Source organism: Canis lupus, chromosome 3, assembly GCF_003254725.2.
Source record: "Canis lupus dingo isolate Sandy chromosome 3, ASM325472v2, whole genome shotgun sequence".
Lineage (NCBI taxonomy): Eukaryota > Metazoa > Chordata > Mammalia > Carnivora > Canidae > Canis > Canis lupus.
The window spans coordinates 11,511,690-11,527,366 of NC_064245.1; the positions used below are offsets into that span (position 1 = coordinate 11,511,690).

The 15,677-nt window shown below is 38.0% G+C and overlaps 1 long non-coding RNA gene across 2 annotated transcripts in view; it reads right to left on the reverse strand.

The window, feature by feature from the left end:
* Positions 1-15,677, reverse strand: part of LOC118354174 (uncharacterized) — a 217,411-nt gene that overhangs the window by 169,933 nt on the left and 31,801 nt on the right. The window lies entirely within an intron of this gene.

Below are 15,677 nucleotides of genomic sequence, written 5' to 3' on the forward strand. Positions count from 1 at the left end.
TTTTTTTTTTTTTAAGATTTTATTTATTTATTTCTGAGAAACACAGAGAGAGACAGGCAGAGACACAGGCAGAGGGAGAAGCAGGCTCCTTGCAGGGAGCCTGACGCGGGACTCCATCCTGGGACCCGGGATCATGCCCCGAGCCAAAGGCAGATGCTCAATTGCTGAGCCACCCAGGTGTCCCAGAAGATATTCTTTGAATTCAATGAGGTTACATGAGAAAGCAAGTGTGCAAAGAAGGAGGTTTTGTTTGCACACACATCATTTTAAAACACAGAAAAAGGACTGCGGGAGTGGGGAGAGAGAATCATGATGAGATTAAAGAAAGGAGTCATAGGCTGAGGAAGGCACACACACACACACACACACACACACACACACAGAGTCATAATGTGAGTAGGTTCAAGACTAGAAAAATGGGAATACAATGATTTGAAGCCAACTCAAATCATTTGAGGGAAGATAAAGCTAGTTGTGCAGACTTCAAAGGACTTTAAAGAACAGAAGCTGTGTCTACATGGTATCCAAAGTTTGATCAAGTTCCATATTGATTTTACCGGCCCGATTTTTTTTCCTATCACACTGATTACTCAGTGTGATGTAGGTAGAGTCATAGTGTATCACATCTAATCATATGCTCTAACTGATACAGGCTGGTAGTAATTATTTTTATGGTTAAAAAGCTTTTTTTCTCAACTCTTATAGAATCCAGAATAATACAAAGCCTTTTAAAACTTTTCTATTTCTCAAAAAAAAAAACCTTTAATATTTATCTTTCCCCCTTGTTTTTTGTAATGTTTGTATTCCTTGAGGGACTAACTCTCCATGAGGGCAGGAATGGAATCTCCAGGATCTAACACGATGTCTTGTACACAGCAGATGCTAATCATCTTTTGAGTGAATGTGTTAATGTGCATATCAAGCTTTTAAGTTGCCTTTGACACAGCACTGCCTTAGTTATTTGGGTTTAATCCCATTAGACCCCTTCACATACCCTGAGCTCTGTCCAGACAGATCTGCATATGAGCTCTATCCCGTCTTTGTTCTTGGACTTCCTGCATCGCTTTCCTCAATATGTCTCCATCTCTCTGCCTAATACTGGTAGATAACTTTTATGGCTAAGCACTTTACAGATATCTTGCCATTACCTAAGACAAAATAAAACTGTGAGACAGGTGCTGTTAGCATCAACCCCATGACACACATGAGGTGGACAAGGCTTGGAAAGGTAAGCTGTCTCACTTCTTTGAGTTCCATAGCTCTCCCCAACAGCAGGGCTGCTAAGGTCAGCCTACTACCAGAAACGTTACTCCCAACCACCTTGCTTGCTGCCAACCCCTGGTAGTTCATCCTTCAAGCCTCAGTTCAAACACCACTTCCTCCATAAAGCTTTCTTTTATTATGTTGATCTTTATGAATCTCTCTTTTGTTCCAAACACCTGTTACTCTTAAACTCAGTGCCACGCTGTTAACCCTTACTCATTCAGTATGCATTTCACGCATATTAATGTTGTCTCTCCCATGACACCTTCAAGTCTTGAATAGGAATTGAGCAGAACTTGTTTTGTAAATTCCAGGATCTAGCATATTAGAAATGACCAGGAAAAACTCCCTCGTGAGCAGACGATTGATAAAGAATAACATAGAGTTACATTTGCAATATTTACCCTGGGATTCACAGGAAGAAATTCTCCTCAAGGCTGAAGTCTGACAAAGAAAGATCTGGCTTTTGCTTTTAACAACTTTAATTAAAAAAAAAAAGAAAAAAAGTTCAGTTAACTTCTTGTCACTCAAACCTGAAATTATATGTTCAGATTTGGAATTGTAAGACAGTTCGGATGAAGTAGGTTGCTTTTTAAAGATGAGGCTAAAATTGCCATCTCCAGTCATTAAAAATATTTAGGAACAAAGGAATCATATGACAACTTGTGACTGGTGCAATCAGAGAAGCCAGAGATTGGGATGTTTATTTTTACACTTCGGGAAGGAAGAAGCAAGGATCAGCCTCCATGTTTGACACCTTCGATGAGCTCAGGGGTTTTGCATCATATCACATGAACATAATGCCTCTCTTTATACCTGGATAGAATTAGGCACGGGCTCACAAGCAAGCCCCAGGCCAGAGCTATGAACATAAACTGGGTCTAAGCCTTCATAACTGAATCTGACCGTATAAACAACTCCAAACAAGTAAAGAAGTGTCCTTGTGAGTTTCCTTACAAGTTAAAAATAAACTGAAACAATTATGTAGTCAGATTATGGAAAGGTGATGAAATTGAAGCTGATTTAGGTAAATAATTCATGTTTCCCTAAAACCTATGACTACTACAAAATTAAGTTTAGCTTATGGAAAAGGAAAAACAAAATTCACGGAGCCCTTGGTTAGGATTGATATTCTTTAAATCTATTTCCAAACATTTCACAATGTCACCTTAAGTCATAGATTCGAATTTCAGGAGCAAACAACAGTTATTACCTGAAGACTCTTCTGTGGCCTATGCAAAAGCAACTCATGCTTTAAGTTCATTCCCAGTGCAAGAAATGTCCTATACAGTTGCTGATGGTTTAAGCTGAGGCCTCAAATAATTTACTAATTGAGTGAGAGTATGATAGGCTTATATATGTGCAACAAAAAATAAGTTCTCATTATGAACTGACTTCAAAAGAAAGACTGACAAAGGGTCACACAGTTTGTGTTGAGCTTACGGCAAGTGAAAATTGCTAAACTGAGCCAGATGCATAGTCTACTTTGGACAGTGCTCTCTAACAACACTTCAAATATCGTATAATGGGAGAATTAGTAAGGTTTTACTACTAACAACTTATTGCCGTTCGTTACCTCGCCAAAACATTTTAAGATTATTATACTTTTGTCATTATTACCTGCAATTGTTTAATTTATGAAAGGGAAACACCTGCCATTCGTACCATCTTTTTTGACTTACAAGATATCATGATGGGGGTGATTTCTTGCCTTGAGGGACTTCCCTATGAGATCTGTCCTAGTCTTACTCCTACCTCCACCCTTCTTCTTTTCATTCTGTCTTTTTGACCCACTGCTGAGATTCAGATAAGCTTATAGTCAAGGCAGCTTGTATTACAGAATTCATCACATCAACTCTCAGGCTACATGGTCTTAATATCTCCACATTTTACTAATTCTGTAGTCTCCCTGACTCTTGCTCCTTCTAGTTGTCCTTCTCAAATGCAGATCTTCTCAAATTATCCCTCTGTACAATTACTGAAATGGAAAGCTAGAGTGTAGTTAAGGTCCCCTGGATAGCAAGCAGAAGCTCAGATAAAAGTAGATTTGCCCTATGACTCAGCAATTGCACTACTAGGTATTTACCCCAAGGATACAAATGTAGTGATCTGAAGGGGCACCTGCAGCTCAATGTTTATAGCAGGAATGTCCAAAATAGCCAAACTATGGAAAGAATCCAAATGTCCATTGACAGATGAATGGATAAAGAAGATGTGGTATATATAGACAATGGAATGTTACTTAGTCATCAAAAAAATGAAATCTTGCCATTTGCAGTGATGTGGATGGAACTAGAGGGTATTATGCTAAGCAAAATAAGTCTATCAGAGAAAGACAATTATCATATGATGTCACTCATATGTGGACTTTAAGAAACAAACCAGAGGAGCATAGAGGAAGGGAGGGAAAAATAAAACAAGGTGAAATCAGAAAGGGAGACAAACCAAAATAGACTCTTAACTCTAAGAAACAAATTGAAGGTTGCTGGAAGGGAGGAGGGTGGGGGGATGGGGTAACTGAGTGATGGGCATGTGATGTAGTGAGCACAGGGTATTATATTATATAAGACTGATGAATCACTTACCTCTACCTCTGAAACTGATAATACACTATATGTTAATTAATTGAATGGAAATAAAATAAAATAAAAATTTTTTAAAAAAGATTAAAGCCTTCCAATATCAAAAGTAAAAAAAAAATAAAATAAAAGGGTAGCCTTGCAAGAGACTGATAAGGGGAATGCTGTGAAAGATAAAAGGAGAGAAGGAACAGAGGTAGTTAGAGAGACTTAGACCCCACTTAGGCCTGACATCTCTGCTAGGAGAGGCAGTGAGAGCAGCTTCTGAGGGGTCCTCATTGCCATGCAAGGGAGAGGCCTCTGCAGCACCTCCTGCATGGGAAGAGGGCCATTTCTTATTGGGAGGGGTGTCACCTCTGCAATTCCATAGTTTCAGGGAAGTCTGCTGAGCCCTCATCGGTAGGGCATCTACCGCACTCCTCCCATCCTTCATCTCAGTGCCCTAAATCCTCTCAACCTGGCCCTGACCTTAGTGTGACAGACTTGCCAGGGCTTGTCTTTGAAATGATTCTGGGTCTCCACAACCCTAACTCTTAGGACTACCTGCTTGGCAGCTCAGTCTGCCTTCACCACCCACACACAACACACAGGATGAAGGAATCTTCAAAAGTTACCAAAAATGCCCCCTAGCTCTCATAATTAGCATTTAATTATTCGTTAACTGACTTAAGTTTCTCATTGTCCTTCTGCAGGGTATCAGTACAACTTAGTGTAACCAGCCAATTTCAGTCTTTACTTGGATTTTTTTTTTTTCCCTCATACATTTCAACTGCCTGAATCACTGAACCAGCAGAAAAGTGTTCCTTTCTACTAGGCTGTTTTCCCAGGTGACCACTGGTGAAGTTTTCAGCAGTTGAGTTCTCCCTTTGTACCAGAGACTATGTGTGCCCTCTTCTAGCTGGGCATTTAGGGATCTAATCCACAGACCTTATCTTACCATGTTGTATTGGATCATTTCTAGTACCAACTGGGTCCTCTTGGGAAGAAGATGCCCCATATGGAATTAGATGTGCAAGAGTTATTTTGAGAATGGTCCACAGAAGATAAAAGGGAGAGGGACCAAACAGGCTAGAAAACCATGACCAGGATTCTACAGGAGTGTGATGCATGTGTGATACCTGTAAATGGATATAAGGAAACAGCAGGATGGGATTCAAAGAGCCTCACAATGTGACGCAGCTCTAAGAAAGCATTGCGCTGGCTGAAAGGTAGCCCCAGAGGAAGGATGGCGTGTTAGAAGGGTTCTACTTGGGGCAAGAATTGCACAGCTCTATGACCACCTCAGTGATTTGTCACTGGCCATAGCAGTCTAGGAATAGCATGGCCTCAGCAAGAATGCCGCGATGGATTATATGGTACATCACAGCCTGGCCAGAGAATAGCCCCCTCAATAGCAGATTCTCTTTCGAAAGGAGATCTTGCAGCACATTCCAAAGGCTGCCACAGGTGAATTTCAGGTGTGGACACACCGTAATTTTATATGAGAAAAATAATAATTACTTGATTTCTCCTCCCTTATCAACTAAAATTGCCCAATTACACCTAATGTTTGGTTTACTTTCAAAACCATGGTAACCTAATGCAAACAATTTCCCACACGTCCCAAGTCCTTTTGCTTGATCATAACTATTAGCTCAGAACTCTTTGTTTTGTACTGAGAGTTTGCATTATTTATGGCTAAATGCATTACCTTGCTTTCTCTCATATTAAAATTTATCTAACCACTTTTCTACCTACTGTTCTGACTTAAATCATCTTTTCATAGGGCCCCTACCAATAGGGTTTCTGTAATGGGGACTTCCCATTTATAATGCATATTTGCAAGTTTTGACAAACATTTCTTCAATTTCATGCCTAAGTATCTCTGGGGATTTATCTATTGATTCACTTTAGATGCTTTTGGAATCTCTGAGCAGAATCTTCTGAGGAAGCTCTCTTTTCACAGCAACAGGGGACTCATTCTCTGTGTCAGCCTTGCATCCCGATACTAAAGAAACTAAATGAGGACCCAAAGTCTGAAGAGCCTAAGAAGTACACACCATATCTTAAAGGGTGAAATTTCCTGTATACAGGGTCATAGCTTAAGAGGCAAATTTAGCAGGTGAACACTGTCTTGCTACCTCAGACTCACCTAAATATAACACATTTAAAAAAAGAAAACCATGCCACGCTTTCCATGGGTCAGAGCAACTGCCGTTGGTAACTCTGCTGACATTATTGATGAACATAGAGAAAGTTGATCACTTACGTCCAGGCTATTTTACAAGGTTAAACATCTGCAGTCTTTCTTTTTTTTTTTTTTTAATATATATTTTTTATTTGAGAGAGAGAGAGAGAGAGTGCAAGTGGGAGAGTGGCAGAGGGAGAGAGAATCTTAAGTAGACTCCATGCTGAGTGTGGAGCCGATGCTGGGTTCAATCTCATGACCCTGAGATCGCAATCGGAGTTGAAAACAAGAACCAGATACTTAACCGGCTGTGCCACCCAGGCACCCCACAACTGCACTCTTTCTATGTAATCTGTCATGTGTAGCACTACTGCCTGCCTCGTGAGGCAGTTTCTCAACTTATTCCAGATTGTATGGGTGCTAGCAATACAATTTGTATCGATAGGTAACTTGTGTAAGTCTCTCTTTAATGCTAAGAGATCTGACCAGCTTGATAACTTTCACTTGGCTGTTATATATATTTTTTTATTTGTATCTAAGCCACAAATTATGCCTGTACCATTCTCTCTCTGGACTGTTTTTATGTATTTTTGAAAAGTCCTCTTCTCTAACCCTTCTTTTCTACTTAGGGGGGAAACATGTTCTTAGGGTGCCTGCCTTTTGATCCTTAGGCCACATTAGTTTCTGTTTTTCTAATTCATTCAATCACTCAGATGCCCACCAATCTCTGTATTTCCTCCAGGACAAAATTATCACTGAAAGCAGCTGCTTAGTCAGAGACTGTATTTCCTAGCTACCCCAGCATCTAGATGAGGCTTTGTGCTTGATTCTCGATAATGGAATGAAGAAGAAATGATATGTGCCACCCTCCACCCTCCTTTCTGCTGGCTGGATATAAATCATGATAAAGCCTCCAGAGTTGGCAAGTTCCCAACATAAATGGAACGCAGGTCTATGACTTCCACGTAAAGAGAAGCTGTTTGCTCATCAAGAGTACCACGGCTAGACCTAGGGAGAAATTAAGTTCTATTGTATCAGACAACTGAAATTCCAGGGTGTATCTGTTGTAGTTACTGGCAGTACCATAATGAATGCAAGGCTTTTTAGGCAAGGAAAGATCCTAAGTATGGTTGTAGGAAATATCACCACATTTACCTTGAGCTTAGGAACATCTCTGAGTATATGTACACAGAATTTGTAATGTTCTACGGGAGAGGTAAAAAAAGAATGAAACTTTTATATAAAAATAATGAAACTGGATTGGAGTCTCTGTATAGAATCACTTTTTATAATAAAAATGGATAAGAATGTATTACAGACCCACAAACCAAAATAGCATGACTGAGATTCTAAAAACAACAATAAAAAAAAAAAAAAGGATTCAGTTAAGCTGAAAAACTAGGTCAAGTTATAAATCCATAGATTCATTTAACAGGAGATGTCGACTGGTGGAGTATTATAGCAGCCTGAGGATGAGGGAAGAATTTTGGAGAAGATGGAGGAACTGTGTCAAGAAAGGATGTCTAGTTTCATAGAATTTAGTGATTCATCAGTTGCATGTAACACCCAGTGCTCATTACATCACGTGCCCTCCTTAATGTCCATCGCCCAGGGACCCCATCCGACACTCCCACCCCATCCAGCAACCATCAGTTTCCTGAGGTTAAGAGTCTCTTATGATTTGTCTCCCTCTCTTATTTTGTCTTATTTTATTTTTCTCTCCCTTCCTCTATGGAAAAGAAAGTTTTTTTGAGAACCTAAATATATATATATATATATATATATATATATATATATATATATATATTTGAGAACTTCTAAAAAAGAAAGTCAGTCTAAGGAGGAATACACCCAGAAGGGGGCAGTATGTAAGCCAGTAAGAAAAGGAAATCACAAACCAATATATTAACATCTTAAATATAGAAAGTAAGCACCACAGATATTTCCATTTTTATCTCCTACATGTCAGTGACATCTAGCTAGAACTCATAACTAAAATAAAACTTTTTTGTTGTTGTTCTTTTCTGTAGCTGCTGGTTGTAGGGAAAGGTATGCTGGACATGTAGGTTTCATATGACTGTCAAGAGCCACATGCAAAACTCATGGAATGATTCGGGACTGTCCTACCCTTTGCCTTGATGATGTCAACTTTATTAGGGGACTAAATTTGTTATTTATAGAGCTCAGGGCTAAATTAACAGGAGCTATGAAGGAAGTTCTATACAGGCATCAAAAATAAATATTGAGAAAAAAAAGAATAAAATCTTTAAAAAATAAATAAAAATAAAAAAAGATTAAGGCTTCACAGTTCAAACATATGTTCCGTTTTTTTTTTTTTTTCCATATTTATCCTACAAACTCATTATTGAGGTATGGGGCATTTTATTTTTATTTTATTTTTTTTAATTTTTAATTTATTTATGATAGTCACACAGAGAGAGAGAGAGAGAGAGAGAGGCAGAGACATAGACAGAGGGAGAAGAAGGCTCCATGCACCGGGAGCCCGACGTGGGATTCGATCCCGGGTCTCCAGGATCGCGCCCTGGGCCAAAGGCAGGTGCCAAACCGCTGCGCCACCCAGGGATCCCAAAGTATGGGGCATTTTAAGGATATGAATATGGAAGTCAGTCACTTTCCTCAAGGAGCTGTGAGTCCACCGAGGGATCCAGAAAAGTGAACGGATATGACATTACTATGGAATCAAGTGCTGTGATACATTTATTTCAGGGAAATATATGCGTTGACTCAAAAACCATAATAAAAATAGTCAAACTCATGGAGAGTCAACCAAAATTTCACAAGTAAGTCATGACTGAATCATTCAGTTCTAGTGGCAGGAAGCTAGACAAAAGCAGTTGGAATTCTGATTTTTTTCCCTTTAGTTTTCTGACAGCCACCTGTTTTGCCTTTCATATTCTCTTTCCTCTCTTCTCCCCATGTAATCCTTTTCATTCCCTCTCTCTCTCTCTATTTTTAAGGTAATCTCACACATCTTCTTGAACCCAACTTCACTTCTACACAGCACAATGGTAGTTTTAATATCACAGTCTTTGGAGTCATACTGGTGGGGTTCAAACCTGACCTTGCCACTTACTACTTGTGTTCCTATTTACTTACGATTTCTGTGTCTCACTCTGTCTTTGCTTAAAAAATTGTGTTCATTTTATAAGGCTTTTTCATGAAGACTTAATAAGTTTATATACATAAAGTGCTTAGAGTCTGGCACATGGTAAGTGCTCTGTGGTTGGGAATTGGTTTCCTGTTGTGACTGTTAACAAATCACCACATACTTCGTGATCTCAACCAATAGCCACTCATTATCTTAGTTCTGTAGATCAGTCTGGAAAAATTCTACAGGGTTCTCTGCTGGGGGACTTACAAGGCTGAAATAAAGGTGTTGGCTGGCCTAGGCTCTTATCTGAGGCTCTGCAAGAGAATCTGCTTCCTGGTTTATACAAGTGAGCAACAAAATCAGTTCTTTATTATTGTAGGACTGTGGTCCCTTTCTTTGACATTTGGGTCCCTCCACTCTAAGCCTGCAGTGACATATTGACTCTGTCTTATGCTCTGAATCTCTTGCCTTTGAATCTTCTATCACATCTCTCTGTTTTGCTTTCCTCTTCTGCCTTTACGGGCTCATGTGACTACATCGCACATACCTAGATGCTTCTGGATAATCTATCTCAAGGTCAGATGATTAGTAACTTCAATTATATCTGTAAAGCCTCCTTTGCCATGAAACACATGTCTACAGGCACAACATGAGGTGGTGAAGGTTATAGAACCAAAATTCTGTCTACCACAGGTTATTAGGTATTCTTTTTGTTATTATTCAAATGAGTAGAGGACTAGCATCAGTAGGGAAATAGAATGTTCTGGATGATAATGTTTTCTAGTGACTTGGAAGTTACTTCATTTAAAGAATTAAACTTTGGGGCATACGGAATGAATGCACTGATGAACAAACAGAAATCTTGAATTATTATCTGTGTGCACATTTATAATACCAATCTTTATATTTTTTAAATATAACACTGTTATCGCTAAACTTTAACACAAATCTGTCACACACTTTCAAAAGTACTTATGAAATTGTGATGTTAAGGCCACTTCTGATTTAAAAAACTGAATAAAATTAGCGAGAAGAAATCATTTTTACAAAATTTAACTTGAAGGCAATTGCAGAAATCTGAAAAATCATAGACCTTTCTCATATATGTTTTGTTCTGAAATATGATTAGGATTAATTCCTGATAATATAATAAAAATGAAGTATACGTATTAAATAATTAGGCTTCAATATAAAATGAAAACATTTAAGTGACAATTATTTCTAAATATTTCACTGTCAGGATAAACCTAAACTAGATCTTGCTGGAAATTTAGAACAGAAAGCTTCAAAAGATTATGGAAAAGAAAATAAAAAATAAAATAAAATACATGTTTTACTTCTTTTGCATGCCTGCTGTATAAAGCTGGAAACTGACATTCACATGGGTAGATTATTTCTGAAGATTTTCTTTTCTTTTGGTTTATGGATTTATGATAGACAACTTGTAAGTATAGATACTTGAATTTTCTGAGCATGGTAACGTCTCCCTGGCATCTGTTCATGGCTAAGAATCTCACTGTGGGGCTAGTTATTTGTATTTAGGGATGGCAGGTGTCTACAGGAGCCATTTCTCACTTTGTTCTGGACAGTGGATCTGTATACACGTGTACATGCATATGTACATGTGTACACCTACGCAAGCGCTCTCACACTTATACACACACACACACACTATTGATTTACATATCAATTAACAATGATTTGGAATGTTTTTCAAACACATTTTTTTTTTTTACTTTAGTGTGTAATCTATATACTACCACCAACACAACATCAGCTGTCTAGAAACACAGACATGTCACTGAGAAAGAAGTGGACAGAGATAGGCAATGAGTATTTCTAGACCTTGTGAGTTATACCATAACTTGCAATGTTCTTTCTATTTTGCTCTCATTTCCTGCTCCTATTTTTTTCTCATCCATTTTTAGATCTAACTTGCCAAAGTCTCCTTGTAAGCATGTTTACTCATGCAGTTACTGTTTTCTCTCACTTCCCTCACATTAACCAGATTTTGGCCCAGTACAGACTTTGCTTGACATCTTGGAATAGAGTGATTTAGATCAAAATTCAACCTCCTGTTTCACATGGACAAGATGACATTTAAATCTCCAAGGGTTTATTTATGCAAATATCAAATATCAGGAGTGACTATGAGTCACTATGAAATTTCCTAAATCTCCTTTTAGCTATAGTTAATAATTTACAGGTTGAAGGATACATGCTGGATTATAATCAAATCCTTCAGAGGAGAGGTTGCTGGGACGATAGCCTTTCACTATTTAGCATCCATTTATATGATATCACTGAGACTTTTGGCATAGTTTTCATGCCCAAAATGTTTTTAACATCTGTGTGACTGTTCTTTTTTTAAGACTGAGGATTCAGTACTCATTAATCTCTCAAACCCCAATTGGCCTTCAGAAGCAGCTGAATGCTTTCTTTGAGGAGTGCACAAAATATAATCTCAAAATAAATCACAAAAAGTGTAAGGTAATGGTTTTTAGTTCTAGGAAATGCAAGAGTTCCTGGTATGCTAAGGGAGTTAAGTTTAATGTGGTGAAATATTTTATGTGGCTTTGCCTTATCTTTCACTTAAATCTGTCATGTGAAAAGCAAAGAAAGTTGAAAGTCTCAGCAACAATAGTGGATTAGATTTAGGAGGGAATGAATTGATGCCCATTTTTACGATATATCAACCTAAAGCAGGTTTCCAGATTCTCTGTTGCTCAGAAATGCATAATATCCACGATGGTAAACATAATAAAACTGCTTTTGGAAAATGAGGATGACATTTATTTGACACAGAGGGTGCTTAATCTCTGTAGGTAAATCAGATGGTGGAAAAACAGCTTTTCCATTAGGGCTGCATTTATTATCATATCTGCACCTTTGATAAGATGGTCAAAATGAATGGATCGACTGGGCTATAGGCAGTCAGAAGCCTATGCTCATAGGCATGAAATGAACAGTTACTGACGGGGTTTTCAAGAGAAATGGAATATACTGAACTGGACCTATCCAGAATGCTAAAATGGAAATGGCAAAGAGACAGTTTCATAAGAGGAATTTTATTCTGGGTGAAACATAAATGCAAAATACATAACTCCACAATTTAACATTTAGCTTATTGTTATTTGGGAAAATAGGTGTTTCTATAATGTGGTGGACATTGAATATCCTGCTAGCTTGCCTTAACATGTTCAAAAACTAGATTATTCCAAGTATGCTGAAGCAGAAATATTTTGTGGCCTGAAAGAAAAGGGCATTTGCCATAGTCTTTAAGTGATGGAGAGACTTAAGGAAATGTAATTTCTTAAAGAAATGGTCAAGAAGTGTTTTTTTCAAGTGCATTATTCTTATCCTTAGAGGATGATTTAGAAACTTTATGAGTAACTACATGATTAGTTATGGAAATCCATCCTTGTTGTAAGACCTATAACTTGCATAATCAATTGTACATGGCTGCTTTTAAGTTCATGGTTGCCTTGGGCGCAGCTTGCCAATGAATGCTTATGTGATATAACGTGAGAAAGAATTAATAAGATACAATGATGAAACGGACTGGAAAACAGTTGAAAATATAAATAGTGCCTTTGATTTTTAAAAAGAAGATTCCTGCCAGAATAACACAGATCCAGATAATAGAGCACTCAGGAAGCTAAATTCTGATAGTTTGTAGTCCCTTGCCTGCATGGTTAAACCACTTTGGAAATAAGTTTTAATGCTTAGATTTCTGAATCAGCTAGTGTGATCACTCCTCTCATTTTAGGCCCATAATCCTCTTGATTTTTATCAAAGTTATACATGTACTTAGACTAAAGAGTCAAAAATTTTTATAAGGGTTATTTAGAAAAACAGCAACTCCTCACCATCCTCCACAGACAAAAACCACTTTTGGCGTATTTTTTTGGCACTTCTCTCCCTGCTGCTAGTAATATACTTGCAATGCTATGTCTTGATTTTTCAGTGTCAGGTTATAATCTATCGACTTCCCACTGCTAAAATGTTCACTTCATGGCTCCCGACAGCTCTAGAAAATAGGGTTACCCTTACCATGTCTCCATCAGTCTGTTAAAGTTATATGGTAATTTCGAATAGATCATTATTCATTGCTTAAATTATTATAACCATGTAAATACTTACCACAGCTGCTCCATTTAGTAAACTGTATTACTTTTCCTTTTTTGATGCAAGTTAAAATTTTTCTATGAAATGAAAAATTGTCTAGTTTGGCTTGGTTTTCTTGATCGTCTCTTCAAGCACAAACTCTTGTGTATCAAGTATTCTATTAATTTAGTATTCCAGAAGAAGTATTTCCTTGTGCCCTCTGACCTGCTGCAATCTGGGCTGCTTGCCCTGCCATGCCTGGTTACCCAGCTGTTATGGGACCTTCCGTCCCCATCATCCTAGGGACTCACATTTTCTTCTCTGTGCTCTGTCCTGTTGCTATGCCTGTCTTTTCCTTGCTCCCTCCTCCCTCCCTCCCTCCCTCCCTTTCTTCCCTCTCTCCTTCGCTTTCTTCCCTCCCTCCCTCCCTTCCTCCTTTCTTTCCTTCTTCCTTCCTTGTAGAGCATGGCCACCCAGGAGTTCCAACAAGGATATATGGGGGTGGGGGGACTTCTGAGGCTTTATATTGTGTGAAAGTGCCATTACTTCTATCTTGTTGATAGTTCATCTTGTTACAGAATTCTCTATCAATTTCCATCAGAAATCTGAAGGTACTTCTCTTTTGGCTTTCGTTGCTCCCAGTTTTCAAAGTTGCTGCCAACAAAAATCTGAAGCCATTTTATTATCATTATCATTATTATTATTATTAATTATTTTTAGAGAGAGTGCATATGTATGGGGTGGGATGAGGGGAGGGGCAGAGGGAGAGAGAGAATCTTAAGCAGGCTCCAAGCCCAGCGCGGAGCCCCATGGGGGGCTGGATCTCACAATCTTGAGATCATGACCTAAGCTGAAATCAAGATTCAGAGCTCAACCGACTAAGTCCCCCAAGTGTCCCCACAAAATCTGAAGCCATTTTAATTCCTAATCCTCTTTGGGTGAACTCCAGTCTCTCTCTATCCTCCCTTCCTCCCACCCACCTCTCTAGAAACTTGTTGCATTTTCTTTTTGTCCTCAGTATTCTGAAGTATGGCAATGGCACACTATGATACAGGTTATGTTTGCATCCACTATGTTTGCATCCACTACGTTAGGCATGTAATGAGTCTTTCAACCTGAAGTTTTCAATTTTTTTTTTTTTTTTTAGTTACTTTATTTTTCTTCTTTTTTCCCCCAGTTTTCCATTTCTGGAATGCTTTTTTTTTTTTTTTTCCATTTTCTTTGTATTATCCTTCTGGATTGTCTTATTTTCTTGTTATTTTTGTTTTCTTTATTTAAAATTATTTCTTGCTACTCTCATTTTTGTTATGCCATATAAAGTCAATAAAGTCAATGTTTTCTTTATATTCTTGCTTTTTATAATTGGTGTTTAGAGACATTTTTATTTCTATTAGTTGTTAGGTTTTAATTTGATTCAATTTTGTTAGATCTATGCTTTTCAGTTTACCAGCTCAAATGCATTAGCTCCCTCCAAGTCAAATGACCTGGAAGTTATTACCATCTACTTACACTTTGCTCTATTTTTTTTTTTTTTGTCTTAGAGATTGTGTAAACCTATTTTCTATCATATTTTTAATATGCTATAGCTTTTCTGGCTTTCACGATGTTTCTTTTATTATAACATTCTGTTTGTTTTCTCCCACAGTTGAAATATCTCCTCTTACATCTCACTGGATATTAATAAAACATTTATCTTTAAAATTCTCTCCTCTTTACGCTGTCTGTTTCTTCCAAACTGCTTTTTCTATTTTTTCCTACTTTTCCTGTGGCAGGCTTCCTTCAGATATCTGGTCATTCTAAAGTACCAAAAAAATTAATTGGAAGTTCTGAGACATGAGTGGATTATGTCATCTGTGAACATCACAGTAGGACGATGTAGCTGAGCTTTTAGTTTTATGATCTCTAGATATAATATCCTGAAAGGATCAGATACCCAGAGAAAGTGTTTCTAGTTCTTTACCTAGAGGATGGGGGCTTAGCTACTCATTATCAGGAAACCAACTAGGAAAGGAGAGCTGGAGGTCGCAGTCATCAGTGTTCATACTTGACTCCTCTTTTTCTTTTATCATATTATCTTTGTCTTCAACCCTGAAAGGTGTCTTAAACCCTCCCTGTTTCATTCCTTTAAGAGAACATGCCTCCAATGTTGGGCAAGATTTATGAGGTGCAGGCATTTGGCTGCCCAGATCCGGGAAGGGGAATCTAGAAATGTGACTGCACTTAAAATCCCCCTTATTCTAGCTCTTTCTTTCTACTCACTTATAATGGTATCTGATGCTACTATATATTTAGCCCTTGGGAAATTCTGTTAGAAATCTGATGAGTTTGAAGCTTTCTCCATTGCTAGTTTAAGACTCAGTTTTCTGGGTTCTCTTAAGTCTTTTGCCAGTTGAACATCTGCTTTCCAGCTTCTAAAATTTTGTTGCTTTTGCTTCTTTTTTTCATTTTC